Raw genomic sequence first — 15,192 nt, forward strand, 5'->3', positions numbered from 1 at the left:
TAAAGTATTATAATTGCATTTATATAATGCTTTACACCCCTAAAAAGGAGCTGAAGTGCATTTCCAGTTAGATAGCATGCTACACTGTGGGGGTGAGTGTTTGGTTGGAAGGGTGCTGCCCTGCAGTGTAGCCTATGTGGGTAGCTTTAAGGTGTAATGCTTGAATGAACCGAGCATTGCTCGTATTTCGCAGCAGGGTGCTGCGCCTTGGCATTTGATGGCAGGGAGATGAATGAGATAGAACGCACACTGCTTACATTTATTTACTGTGGTTTCTACTTGATCAGGTCTCTGTAAATATACTCAAAAGCAACAGAAGAGGAGCCCATGGAAATCACTGAATGCAGACATGGCAAATGCTCCCTATATTCACCCAGATCAACAGGTGAGCAACCTGCAGACATGGACTGAATAAAGGTAGCCATGGTGAATGATCCCTCTTCTGAGGAGCAGCTCACAGACATGTACAGGAGAACACAGCGATAGCAATGCTTGTAGGGTTCCATGAGCAATAGAGGCACATCTCTTGGTGTGGAACTGTTATAGGATAAATACCAATGTTATAGAGTTCACCCAAGAGCAGCAGAGGAAAGACCTACAGGAGGCACTGAAGAGCGACCGAGGAGTGACCCATTGGCATGCACTAGATCTAGTCATTTGTGAGAAAATGGATTGCTGGTTGACTGGGGAGTGAGCCCAGGGTGAGCCACAAAAAGTCACTAAATTATCCTGTCCTTAATCTGGGTAGCTTGGCACAAGAAGCAGTCAGGCTTAACTTAGAGGCAATGTGTAAAGTATTTAAGCAGTACACAAACACTCATAAAGTGAAACCGCAATACAAGAAAAATCCCAAACTAATTTAGTATAATAGAGCAAATTTTAATAAATCATTTTAAACCAAAGTGACAAAACCTCAATCAGTAGAACCAGTGTTATGAATGTTTAAAGTTTTTAGTAAAATTAACCGCCTAAGAGCTCAAAGCGCCAACCGCGGTTATCTTGTTGGGTGAGACCGAGTCAAAGTCAAAAGTTAAGGCTGACCACGATGGAGCATGGTTTGATTACAAGAAGTGGATCAGGTCCGGTCATTGCTTACCTTCAGGCTTAGAAAAATTCTTGAAGAAAAATTTCTGAGATCTTAAGTTCTGCAGGGCAAGGCTGCAGGAGGTGTCTGATGAGGGAGTGTCATTGTCTGATGGCCTTGGGTCACAGCCACTGTGAAGATTTCTACTTTCGGACTTAGTTGATGAAATAGAAGTCAAAAAAGTCAAGCGGGATTAAGCAGATACTGCTTTGACAAAGGACCGCTGAACCAGATTTGCTGCTGCAGAGAAGACCGTAGCAGAAGAAGCCACAAAGTAATTCTACCAGCATTGCACCTGGGGTGGATAGGCAAGCAGGTTGAAACCGGTCTCCTCCTGGTCCCAAGAGCACTTTTAAGCGAACTTTGTCTTTGCCCTCAGTTTTGAAAATAGGCCATCTGGGCACCTTTAGCACCACAACCAAGAGTCCAGGACTGGTGTGACACCATTTGCGGGTTCAGGGCTCACTCAGGCTGGGCCCAGGTGCAGGTTCAAGATGGTGGGAGTCTTATATGTCCATGTGACTCTGAATAGGAGGCCAGAGATAGCCTCTGGGGGTTCAAGGCTGCAAAGTAGTACTTTCAGGTACATCAGCAGTCGGGTAGAGTAAACTGCAGGTCACAGCAGCAGACAGTCCTCTGAGAGTACTTCTACAGGTCCTTTAGTGAACTGAACAGTGGGTCTGAAGGCCCTGATTGTATACCCTGTTGCCCTTCTTCTGGAAGGTGGGAGAAACTTCTGGATAGGTTCTTTGAAGTGCATGAGATTTCCTGACTCGCCTGGCCTGGCTCCAAGCTGCCTGCAGTGGCATTACAGAGTTGTTAGGCCATTTGTGTGAAAGCAGGGCACAGGCTATTCAGGTGTAAGTAGGGCAGTGCTCAACTCTCCCCCTCCATCCTGCCAGCAGATGGCTCATTGAGGCACACCTAATCCCTCTATTTTGTGTCTGTCCGGGAGGAATTCACAAAGTCTAACTGTCAGCTACACCCATTCATGTGACCCATGGGAGGCAACAGGCACAAAGGGCTAAGGGCATGAAAATGCCAACTTTCTAAAAGTGGCATTTTAAAAATAGTAATGAAAAATCGGACTTTACCAGTAAAGAGAGGTTATCTTTACACATTCATAGGTTCCAAACAAGATATATCCACCTCTATCCAATTGGAAACTGCAGCTTAATAAACGTAATAAGGATTCCCCAATGTTAACCTATTGGAGGGGTAGTCCTCACAGAAGTGAAACACGAATTTAGGGTTTTTTTTAGTACCAGGACACTTCAAACTTAAAAGTACATGTCCAAACTTTAAATTACACATTGCCCTGCCATAAGGGTTACCTGGGGCATCCCTTAGGGGTGACATATGTAATAAAAGGGGAGTTTAAGGCTTAGCAATCGGGTGTAAATGCCAAGTCGGCACAGCAGTTTAAAACAGCATTTGGGCTACAGTGGCAGGCCTGGGACATGTTTTAATGTGATACTTAAGTGGGTGGCAAAATAAGTGCTGCAGGACCACTAGTAGCATTTAATTGATAGGCCCTGGGTAGATGGTATGCCACTCTACAAGGGACCTATAAGTAAATTCAATATCCCATTTGGGTATAAGCCAATGTAACCATGTATTAGGGAGAGAGCGCAAGCACTTTAGCACTGGTTATCAGTGGTAAAGTGCACAGAGTCCAAAAACCAACAAAGATGATTTCAGCAAAATGTGGAGGGAAAAAGGCAAAAGCTTTCGAGGTGTCCCTGTAGAGCGGGCCAGTTCCAACTTCAGTCATCCTAAACAAAATTTCCAGAGGAATAGAATACATATCTACAGAAATGCAGAGGTAGTGCATGTTCTTTAGAAGCTACCCAGGAGAGATAGATTGTAACATGTACTGTTTATAGACAACAAGGCAAGCAGGCAGAAGTACACGAGGATTTCCACAGGCCCTTTCCAAACCCTATCAAGCTCATACAGGGAGAATGCCCGCAGAGGTCTTTAATCTCTCCCTTCTTTGGAGGGGCACTGAGGCAGGTGACTTGGGGAAAGGTTATTCTAAAACAAAAAGCAGAGCAGCAAGACGTTCAAGAACACCGCACCTCCTCCTTGTCCCAATTGGTAAATTCAAAAATTCTGATCTGATTGTTGGTATGTGCACCCACCCTAAGCACCTGCTGCTCAAAAGGTGTGACCCTATAGTCATATGATGTCATAAAACACAGATGGTGGTGCACCGATGAACCAATGTTCATTTGAAGAAGTCCAATTACAAATTGATGTGTGTTTCATATCTTATTTATTTGTGCATACAGGAAGTGAAACACTAAACATTACAGGTAACAGCCAATGTGTTTTGTTTACCACATGTGAACTTACTCAGGACTGCAATAAAAATAAAAGAAAATATACGTATATAAAACATATAAGAATACAAACAAAAAATGTAACACATCGTTCAAGAACTGAGGGACCCACCACAAGCAGAGTCATAAAACCCACAAGACTAACATATTATAAAGAACCAGGGTAAGCGGACATAAAAAGAAAAATGCACCCAGATCATATTGAAGCCGCTTCATACAATCAACATTGCTTATCATCAAACCATATTTTGTGATGCCGTCATTATCAAAAATGTTAGAATCATATATAATCCATCAATACCAAGGATATAGACTAGACAGTCCTGTCTATAAATAGTAGGGAACATTGTTAGCACATTATTGTTTGGCATATCCCATCCTATAATCAAAGAGCTAGGCCAAATGCAAAGAGGACGGAAAAGAAGCAGATGACAAGAAGACCTGGGGCCAGATGTAGGTAAATGGCATATAATGATTCGTAAATACCGAATTTTACTGATTCGGTATTTACAAATCGGTAAATGCTATGTAGGTATTTTTACAGATTTTTTTACTGAATCTGTAACATTCGGTAATTACCGAATCGGTATTTACCGATTCGGTAATTGCCATTGATTCCTATGGGCCTTGAGGCCCATAGGAACCAATGTCAATTACCAAATCGGTAAATACCGATTCGGTAAAATTACCGAATTTACAAGGGGGACAGGGTGTCACTTTGACACCCTGTTGCACCCCTGATTTTGGCTTGTGTGCCATGTGACACACATACATGCCCTTAGGGTGTAGGTGTACATGCACAGATGTGCATGTACACAGGAATTCGTTATTTACCATGCAATAGTATTACATGGTAAATAACAAATCGGTAATGGCCTGTGGCACTGTTTGAAGTGCCACCTACATCTGGATTTACCGATTTGGTAAATTTACCGATTCGGTATTTTACAGAATCGGTAAATTTACCGAATCAGTAAATATACCGATTCTGTAAATATAAGGCCACCTACATGTCAAATCCCAAATACCGGTCGGTAACGGCCGAAATCGGCCGTTACAGACCGGTATTTGGCGACCTACATCTGGCCTCTGGACTGTAAAAACAGACATACAAAAAATATTTTATATTTCACATCAGTTGGATAAAGATAGGAGTCAATTGCTATCACTGTCAGGTTACAAATAAATATTAATCAATTTACCACATATTTAGTTGCATATATTATGATATACTACTTACAAACATACATACACTCCTAGGCTTCCCCCACATTTAATCATATAAACAATAATGTATCAATTACAAACCAAATGATTCAATATCCATAAATAATTCATATTATTCCTTGATTTCACCCACTACCATGAAACAAGCATTTGCAATGCAATAGGTCTCGCATTTGCGAAAGTTTGAGCTATTGGCATAGTTAATGACAACGCCTTTTATTTATGCGTTTGAAAACCTGCAAGCTGTGCGTAAACAAGCACTTTGTACTTATAGTCCATGCTTATGAGAAGCAAGGCTGGCAGTCTTTTACTGCCAGCCTTTCTTCTCTCTCGTAAGCAAGGACTATACGTTCAAAGTGCGTATTTATGCACCGATTGCAGGTTTTAAAAACAAATTAATAAAGGGCATTGTCATTTACAATGCCAATAGCCCCAACTCTCGCCAACGCGCGACCTATTGCATTGCAAATGCTTGTTTTGTTTGTTATGCTGGGCTTCAAAACGCTAACACTAAGGTGCACCAGAGATCTGGGCTGCAGCAGGGAAATACACCAGTGACCGGTTGCTGCAGAAGTGAACTCATAACTTATACGAGGGAAAGGCGCTCAGAAAAAAACAGCACGAGGGAGTAACGACGGGTTCAGTGGTAACCGGGACAATGGGACCACAAAACACAAGAACTTCTAGAAATCTTCCCTTTTTGTGGCACGCGTGCTGCAGAAGGGCAATAAGAGCACAAATTAAGGTTTTTGTATGGGAAATGTTTGAGTGGGTGTCTGCATGCTCGAAAGGTCCGAGGCTGGTTCATCTGCACATCCCGTTGCTTTTGTCATCGCTTTTTAGGAACTGGGGTGGTCAGAGGGACCATAAAATTGCGGGTGCTAAGAGGCATAGCTGATGCATGTGAGTGTGAATAAAACGCGCCAGCACACAGTTTCCTGGTCTGCGTTGGGGTTTTAATGAAGACAGGAGTTGCCCACCATCCCCTTCGGTGCCAGTCACCGCACTCCATTAACCCATGCCGGGGGCTCTCTCTGTTCCTCGCCGTTCCACCGCACTATGTAAATGGGGGGATTTCAAGGAAACGCCAAAATGATAAGGCAACTGACATGTGTTTGCCCGCGATCCCCCTCCCCCCACCCCCCTACTCCTCAAGCATGAGGCAGAGCCGCCAGGGCAGAGAACACTCTGTGCCGGGGATGACGTCGAAGAGGCAGATCCCCCAAAAAGAGTTTCAGGACAAAGATGGTGGCCACCTAGACCCGGACCAATGAAAATTGTGGAGCAGCGTAGCCCTGGCGGTGGAGTCGGCCCGATCCCAAAATATGGGCAGGGGCGTCTGGATGTGTTGACAGTACGATGAAGGCCTGCGGATCTGTTTCGCACCCCAGGAAAACGAGAAGCCCTTCGCTGATACGGAGAGGGCGCAGAAATGGCGCCTCTCGCTGGCCTCCCTGCTATTCTTCGCCGTCCTGCTATCTGATCACCAGTGGTTCTACGCTGAGGCAACCTAACGAGGACCTGGGAGAAGGAGCAGGGGCCCCTGCCCGCGATGGGTGGCAGCCCCTCTCCCCCTGCACCTGCGGCTGCCCACCTCCTCCCACCCACCCCCAGCTCCTCCTCGCAGAGCAACCACACCATGGGCAAAAGGGATATTTTTTAAAGTAATTTTACCAAACCTGTGTGTCAGCTAGAAAACTCTGATTACCCCCTTAGCCCTTATTCTGATTAGTGCTTCAGAGTGGACGATGCTGATTAGGTCTGTAGGACATTGAACGTGCGGCCGGCAAGTAAGGCCCCCCCGCCTGGAACTAAGCGATTTTTAACTTTCCTTTTGTAATTCCTACACACTTTCGGATCTATTCGCCGGGCTCTCGAACCCGGACACTTTTAACTGCAGCTGGCATGTGGTCCAGGATGGGGATGGTCTCGTCTGCAGGCAGTGTGTCCAGGCGACCAGGTATACAACCACCATGCTCGTAGAGTTCGAGCTTTTGCTACAGAAGTATTTGCAATCGGATGAGTATTCGGTGACATAGTGTTTGAAGCCTGCAAGGTAGGGGGCCTCAGTGTGGGTGCCCAGCTCTGGGTGCAGATTGTGTAACCCGGGACAGTCAGAACTTGCAAGTCACCACGCTCTCTGTGCCTCGGACAGGTAGCGCGCAATGGCCTTAGTGAGATCTATTGTGGTTGCTTTTGTGTCCCGCATCTTTGGCCGCCCTGTCGCCCTTAGGCCCCGCCCACCCGGACTGGAGATTCTGCATGCGCACAGCACCAACCAAACATGAAAAGGCTGCACAACACTGCTGCATCGATTTTGGAAAAGGGGGTGGTGATGGACAGAGTTTCTGAATGATGCAGAATACTCTTACCCAGTCAAGAGATCAGGGCTTGATCCATCACCGTTTTTTAGCTCACTGCACCATCCCAGCTCAGAACCTGGCTACATGCAAATTAGTCTGTTCCTGTCCCAGTGCATGATGAGAACAGGGCAAACCAAACTACCAAGCCAATTCTTATACTGGGAAAGCAACAAGCTACGGGGACCGGTTTCTGGCATTTCAGCCGTCGTCGGCCCGGCTTGCTTGAATCCTGATGGTGCAATGAGCAAGGGACTCACGTCTGAGTATACCCTCCCACACATAGTGTGGACAAAATCGATTTTGGAAAAGGGGGTGGTGATGGACAGAGTTTCTAAATGATGCAGAATACTCTTACCCAGTCAAGAGATCAGGGCTTGATCCATCACCGTTTTTTAGCTCACTGCACCATCCCAGCTCAGAACCTGGCTACATGCAAATTAGTCTGTTCCTGTCCCAGTGCATGATGGGAACAGGGCAAACCAAACTACCAAGCCAATTCTTATACTGGGAAGGAAACAAGCTACCGGGGACCGGTTTCTGGCATTTCAGCCGTCGTCGGCCCGGCTTGCTTGAATCCTGATGGTGCAATGAGCAAGGAACTCACGTCTGAGTATACCCTCCCACACATAGTGTGGACAAAATCGATTTTGGAAAAGGGGGTGGAGATGGACAGAGTTTCTGAATGATGCAGAATACTCTTACCCAGTCAAGAGATCAGAGCTTGATCCATCACCGTCTTTTAGCTCACTGCACCATCCCAGCTCAGAACCTGGCTACATGCAAATTAGTCTGTTCCTGTCCCAGTGCATGATGGGAACAGGGCAAACCAAACTACCAAGCCAATTCTTATACTGGGAAGGAAACAAGCTACCGGGGACCGGTTAATGGCATTTCAGCCGTCGTCGGCCCGGCTTGCTTGAATCCTGATGGTGCAATGAGCAAGGAACTCACGTCTGAGTATACCCTCCCACACATAGTGTGGACAAAATCGATTTTGGAAAAGGGGGTGGAGATGGACAGAGTTTCTGAATGATGCAGAATACTCTTACCCAGTCAAGAGATCAGAGCTTGATCCATCACCGTCTTTTAGCTCACTGCACCATCCCAGCTCAGAACCTGGCTATATGCAAATTAGTCTGTTCCTGTCCCAGTGCATGATGGGAACAGGGCAAATCAAACTACTGCGCCAATTCTTATACTGGGAAGGAAACAAGCTACCGGGGACCGGTTTCTGGCATTTCAGCCGTCGTCGGCCCGGCTTGCTTGAATCCTGATGGTGCAATGAGCAAGGGACTCACGTCTGAGTATACCCTCCTACACATAGTGTGGACAAAATCGATTTTGGAAAAGGGGGTGGTGATGGACAGAGTTTCTGAATGATGCAGAATACTCTTACCCAGTCAAGAGATCAGGGCTTGATCCATCACCGTTTTTTAGCTCACTGCACCATCCCAGCTCAGAACCTGGCTACATGCAAATTAGTCTGTTCCTGTCCCAGTGCATGATGGGAACAGGGCAAACCAAACTACCAAGCCAATTCTTATACTGGGAAGGAAACAAGTTACCGGGGACCGGTTTCTGGCATTTCAGCCGTCGTCGGCCCGGCTTGCTTGAATCCTGATGGGGCAATGAGCAAGGGACTCACGTCTGAGTATACCCTCCCACACATAGTGTGGACAAAATCGATTTTGGAAAAGGGGGTGGTGATGGACAGAGTTTCTGAATTATGCAGAATACTCTTACCCAGTCAAGAGATCAGGGCTTGATCCATCACCTTTTTTTTAGCTCACTGCACCATCCCAGCTCAGAACCTGTTATGCTATGCTATGTTTTGTTATGCTACGCCATGTTTTGCTATGCTATGCTTTGTTATGCTATGCTATGTTTTGTTATGCTATGCTATGTTTTGTTGTGTTTTATTATTATGCTATGCTTTGTTTTGCTATGCTATGTTTTGTTATGCTATGCTATGCTATGTTTTGTTGTGTTTGGTATGCTATGTTTTGATATGCTATTATATGTTTTGTTTTGCTATGCTATGTTTTGTTGTGTTTTGTTAGGCTATGTTATGTTTTGCTGAGTTTTGCTATGCTATGTTTTGTTTTGTTATCCTATGCTTTGCTTTGTTATGCTATGCTATGTTTTGTTATGCTATGCTATGCTATGTTTTGTTGTGTTTGGTATGCTATGTTTTGATATGCTATTATATGTTTTGTTTTGCTATGCTATGTTTTGTTGTGTTTTGTTAGGCTATGTTATGTTTTGCTGAGTTTTGCTATGCTATGTTTTGTTTTGTTATCCTATGCTTTGCTTTGTTATGCTATGCTATGTTTTGCTATCCTATGCTTTTTTTGTTATGCTATGCTATGCTGTGTTTTGTTATGCTATGCTATGTTTTGTTATGCTATGCTGTTGAGGGGAGGGGCTTACAGAGGGGCTGACAGACAGGAGATGCAGACAGAGGGACTGACAGGCAGGTGGAGCAGACAGAGGGATTAACAGGCAGGTGATGCAGACAAGGGTGCTGACAGGCAGGAGATGCAGACAGAGGGGCTGACAGGCAGGTGGAGCAGACAGAGGGGCTGACAGGCAGGTGGAGCAGACAGAGGGATTGACAGGCAGGTGGAGCAGACAGAGGTGCTGACAGGGAGGTGAAGCAGACAGAAGGATTGACAGGCAGGTGGAGCAGACAGAGGTGCTGACAGGCAGCTGGAGCAGACAAAGGTATTGACAGGCAGGTGATGCAGACAGGGGTGCTGACAGGCAGGAGATGCAGACAGAGGAGCTGACAGGCAGGTGGAGCAGACAGAGGGGCTGACAGGCAGGTGGTGCAGACAGAGTGGCTGACTGGCAGGCAATGCAGGCGGAGGTGCTGACAGGCAGGTGGTGCATGTATTTATATATATTTGTAAGTATTTAATGTAGTTCAAGTTCAAAAAGACTTTATTTCAGTCAAAATGACTTACAAAGTATGAGACACAACATTCAATCATTTCTAGAATTACATCATCCAACCACTCAAAATTAACAAGATTGTATGCAAAGCCAAACACTTTGAATTGAGAAGAGAATCCCTCGGAAGCTAGGAGAAAACAAAGCCATCCCTTGAAGAAGAAACCCGCATTAAAGTGGCAGGGTACGGACGGAAAAAACGTGACTATCAGCAAAGAGAATTCAGCAGACACACCAAAGTGAAAGTGCCTCTTTCAGCTTTTTATGAGGCAGCTGCATGTGAAACAAGTGATATTGTGTATTTTATGTCTTGGAATGAAGTACGGCTAAGTGGAAATTCTATCACAGTGGCAACATTAGCTCCTTACATTGTATAAAATGCACAATCCACCCCTCTCTGTGATGCAAAACTTCACTTAATCCCTGATAGCAACATCCTTCGACAAGCTTTGTACTCTCCAAAACATTGGTCCTGTATACAATGCATAGAAGCAGTTTCATACTAGCAGTCGGACCTACATTTCTCACCACTGTATTTTGAATAATAAACTTGGGAACCCCGAAAGGAGGCCAACAGGGCGGTATGTGCCTTTCGGCTCACAGGAGTTTAAAACAAGCTATATTTCACAAGAAGCCAACATCTCCTGAAAGTTGTAGGACCGGAGCAGTGTCAGTCACATCCGAAGCATCCCGGATATGCGACTGACTTTGCCCAGGCATATCGGATAATGAAAGATCGCAGTTTGGGGTTTTTGTGGTGGGCTATTGCCTCTGAAAGGCTTACTTATCAAGAGTAGGAACGGCGATGAACGATGCTGCATTGAGCGCTCATGATTGGACTCCCCGCAGAGCACTGCAAGCTTTTGACACTGCACAGCAGTTTGTATCATGAACTGAGCCAAGAGGGGAGTTCTAACCTTGGGTTCTGGAGTGGAATGCTACTCACCCCTAAGCGCTTCGACACCTTGTCAGGGGCAGTAAGCACAAAAATAATAGAGTGTACAATTATAGTTACAATCTTCTGACAACATATGGCATCCATAATAATACCTGTTGGCACCATGCATTGACATACACTACATCATGTGCCGTGCTTCGATTGTGCCCTTAGAAGTTTAACAAGGAGTGATGGGAGCCTAAGCCGCTCGACTCAGCATCACTGTGGGCACAGACACCCCCTTCACCATCCCCCCAGCTGGCTGTACAATGATAAAACCTCGCACCATCCATTCAACTGTCTATAAAGGAACAATCCCCTGCCACAACTGTTCAAATTATCACAACATAATTCCAGGCAACAGCATAACTCATCCCACTAAAGGAACTCCTATTCTGTTCCAAGTTAATGCTACATGTGACACCACAAATGTCGTGTATCTATTGAAGTGTCCTTGCGGACTGCCCTATGTTGGGAAAACTGAACGCAAGATTAAAACCAGACTTACCGAACATCGGAGCAACATCAGAAACAAAAATCTGAAATCCTGTGTTTCTGCTCATTTTATACAACACAACCACAACATCAGTCAAATCTGCTTCCTCATCTTGGAGGTAGTCAACAAACCTGAGGGCATAGACCCAAGAAAATTTCTTCTCCAGAGAGAACTGTATTGGATATTCAAACTGGGCTCCGCACACCCAAAAGGGCTCAATGAACGTCTGGAATTTAGCAGTTTCTTTTAACCTGCATCCTTAAACTTGTTCATCTCGAATGTTGGCTCCCTTTTTTGACTGCATTCATGTATCCCATTCCATTCACATTCCGCTTTTCTTCATTTTCTCTTATTCTATCCATTCTCTCCTTTCTAATCCCTGTTTCCAGATTCTCACCTTCCCAGATATACCGTTCTCTCCTCACTTTTCTTGCAATTTTTTCCTAACACTTGTATTCTTCTAGTATTCTAGTATTCCCTACAGTTCATTTCCCACTTGTTTACATTTCCTCACGTTGCATATTTTCAACATACTTGCTCCAGTTTCATCACTCATCTATTTTATTTTCCCTGGTCCCACTTATACAATTATCCCTGGTCCTATTATTTCATTTATGCATTTTTTTCCTAATTTTCTCTCCTTTATCCTATCTCTGTCTTTTCAACACTGTCTGTTTTCACGAGCCATTTTAACATACATGTATATTGTTCGTTTTGTATTTCATGCACAGTATCCACGTGTATTGTTTTTTATACATTGTTTTCCACACATTGATCTCTTTCAGGTATCCATCGCCCACTGTTTTTTCTTTTCCAATATCTTTATTAATACACTCTTTTTACTCACATTTCTTCCTTACGCGACCCACCACACTAGTCCTCTTTCTATTTCTCATGGCTTTGATATTCTGCGCACACCGAATCTACCCCCCCCTGCCAGCCCCCACCCCTGCTTACTATTGTGGAGAGAGAGAGTGTGTGTGTCGCAGAGCAGAGACAAGATGCATGAGACAGAGTTAATCACAGTGTGCGGTGACAGGAGGCTAGATTCCCTCCTTATACATACACCACTCTCCCGCACACCACACTGCATGCTGCCGCTGCCCTGGGGTTTATTGAAGCAGGTCGGTGTTTGACCCCCCCTCCAGTGGAGGCCCCGGTTGGCGAGTAAGTTAGGGTGGTGAAATGCTTCCCAGGGTTTGCCTGACTGGCATCATTTATAAAACTGGACACTAAATTGTAGTGCCCGATTCTATTACGCACAAGACATAAACCCACATGTACACACACAACTCGTGCTATCCAAGTTATAAACTGAAATACTGTCCATTATTAACATGCAATAATTCTGCACAAATAGGAAGAAATGGACGCGATCGTCCCATTGGGTGAGCAAAGTTTTCCATATCTATCCGGGAGTGGAGGAGAAAAAGACAGTACAACTTGACCCCTCTGGGAGCCCTGCTACTGAAAGGGTTACAGCGACCAAGGGTTGAGAAACGAACAAACGTCATGAAGTCACCCACCGACCCAACATCCATTTTGCGTGGCAGCGGGGATCAAACTAATGTTGCCTTCTTCATCTCTGGGCCCCACTGACTACGTGGGGGTCCTGTGTCATTGCTGCTCTGTGCCTGGGCATAGGGAGTGTCCTGCAAGCCACAGATGTCCCACCCGGTTGACATTTGCAGCCTTTATCTTCAACCCACTCCAGAGGGACAGCAGAGAAGTCGACCCCTCTTCTCATGTAAAACATGGGGCAACTCTTGTGGGTCCAGTCCTGGGGAGGTGGTCTCTATCAGGAGAGGGTTCGATCTCCCAGTAACTTCGGCTCGCCAGGCGGTAGGGTCTTTGCCCCCCATTGTTGAGTCCTCTCGGGATCTCCAACCACTCCACTCTGAGCCACTAAGCTCAAATGCCGGCCCCGCTATCCTCAGGAGAACCCAGCTCACTCTTACCCGTGCGCTGCCCCTCTCACCTGCGAACGTGCTGGGCTCAGATATACACATCAGATATACGCATCTAGGTTCCGTCATCCTTGTTCAATGTAGAGTGGTTCCTCTCAGCTAGATTTTCGTGGCCGCCATTGTGGGAAGCTGCGCCTCGTTCCCGCGTTTCCACATTTTTTTCTGTTTCCTCCGCTTTCGATGGGATCAAATAACTGTACATGGTGTATTGCTGCAGAGGGGGCGCAAAGCACACTGCGGTGCCTGCCCCCGCTGCTTATGAAGAGGGAGCTGACCAGCGAGGAAGGGAGACCGGCCGTGCAACAGAGAGAGACTCCCCCCCCCGCTCCCCGAGCCGGTAAGTGAAGCCGGCTGGTATTTTACGCTTTTCTTGCCTCTGTTCCCTGCTTGTGCTCAATTTTCTCGCCTCTGTTCCCTGCTTGTGATCGTTCTCTGCTTGTGATCGTTTTTTCTTGCCTCTGTTCCTTGCTTGTGATCGTTTTTTCTTGCCTCTGTTCCCTGCTTGTGATCGTTTTTTCTTGCCTCTGTTCCCTGGGGCGTTACTGGGCAGAGAGCTCTGTGTGTTGCTCTCTGTGTGCGTGTGGCTCTGTGTGTGTGTGTGTGTGTTGGGCACTGTGTGTGTGTCTCTGTGTGGCTCTGTCTGTGTGTGTGTGACTGTGTGTGGCTCTCTGTGGGTGTGTGTGGCTCTCTGTGAGTATGTGGCTCTCTGTAAGTGTGTGGCTCTGTGTGTGTGTGTGTGTGTGGCTCTGTGTGTGTGTGTGGCTCTGTGTGTGTGTGGCTCTCTGTGTGTGTGTGGGGCTCTGTGTGTAGCTCTGTGTGTGTGTGTGTGGCTCTCTGTGTGTATGTGTGGCTCTGTGTGTGGGTGGCTCTGTGTGTGTGTGTGTGTGTGTGTGGCTGTGTGTGTGTGTGTGTGTGTGTGTGGCTCTGTGTGTGTGTGTGTGTGTGTGGCTCTGTGTGTGTGGTTGGGTGCGTGTGGCTCTGTGTGTGTGTGTGTGTGCAAATGCAATAGGTCTTGCATTTGCGAGAGATTAAGCTATTGGCATTGTAAATGACAATGCCATTTATTTATATGTTTTAAAAACAGAATAATGTATGAAATTGGGAGTCAGCGGGCAATCCCGTTGTCTAGATGCTAATGTTATGCACACTTTTACTAGAACCACCTTGGTTCTCTTCTGGTATATTCATAAACAATAATAGTCCATTCAATGAGATTATTCTTATTTCAAACTTTCATGTTTATTTCATCTTTTTAATTAATGCGAATCCTTTTGTTTCCAGGACATTTCATATTAACATCTCCCATTTACCCAATGCATTTCGGGTCTATGGTGACCCTTCCTCGGGGGTCTCTATTAGAAAAATCAAGAAAAATGCAATCAGCCTCATAACCATCTCAGTATATGTACAACTACATCCAAATGCATTTGTTACCACTCTGTCATTTTATGCAAACACAAAGATCAAAAAATCATATTATATAATCACATGGCGATCCCTAAATGGCCAAACTTACAGTGTTCACCCTGTTCCATGAAGGTATAAAATCGAAAATGACCGTTACATTAGAAAGAGCTACTAGCGTATCTGGCAAAAAGTTCTAACTGCGCGCTCCGTGGAAACCTATTCTAACATGTTCTGACGAAAATAACCGTTAAATAAAACAAAACTTCTTGAGCCTAACAAACGCCCTGCTCCTCGTTAGCGCTTCACTTACTAGGAAATGCGAACGTCCCACGTTTCCGAGATGTCAACCAATCCGCTGTTTCCAAACATTTAGTGTGTGGCTATTTAAAGCTCTGCGCGCTGTAATTGGCTAAG

At 45.5% G+C, this 15,192-nt stretch overlaps 1 pseudogene; it reads left to right on the top strand.

Annotated features, from left to right (window-relative positions):
• The first annotated feature begins 5,981 nt into the window (after nt 1–5,981).
• Nucleotides 5,982–6,695, top strand: LOC147747341 (NALCN channel auxiliary factor 1 pseudogene; annotated as a pseudogene).
• Nucleotides 6,696–15,192: the final 8,497 nt, after the last annotated feature.

The sequence above is a fragment of the Lissotriton vulgaris genome, chromosome 1_1, assembly GCF_964263255.1.
Source record: "Lissotriton vulgaris chromosome 1_1, aLisVul1.2, whole genome shotgun sequence".
In the NCBI taxonomy this organism is placed as follows: Eukaryota; Metazoa; Chordata; class Amphibia; order Caudata; family Salamandridae; genus Lissotriton; species Lissotriton vulgaris.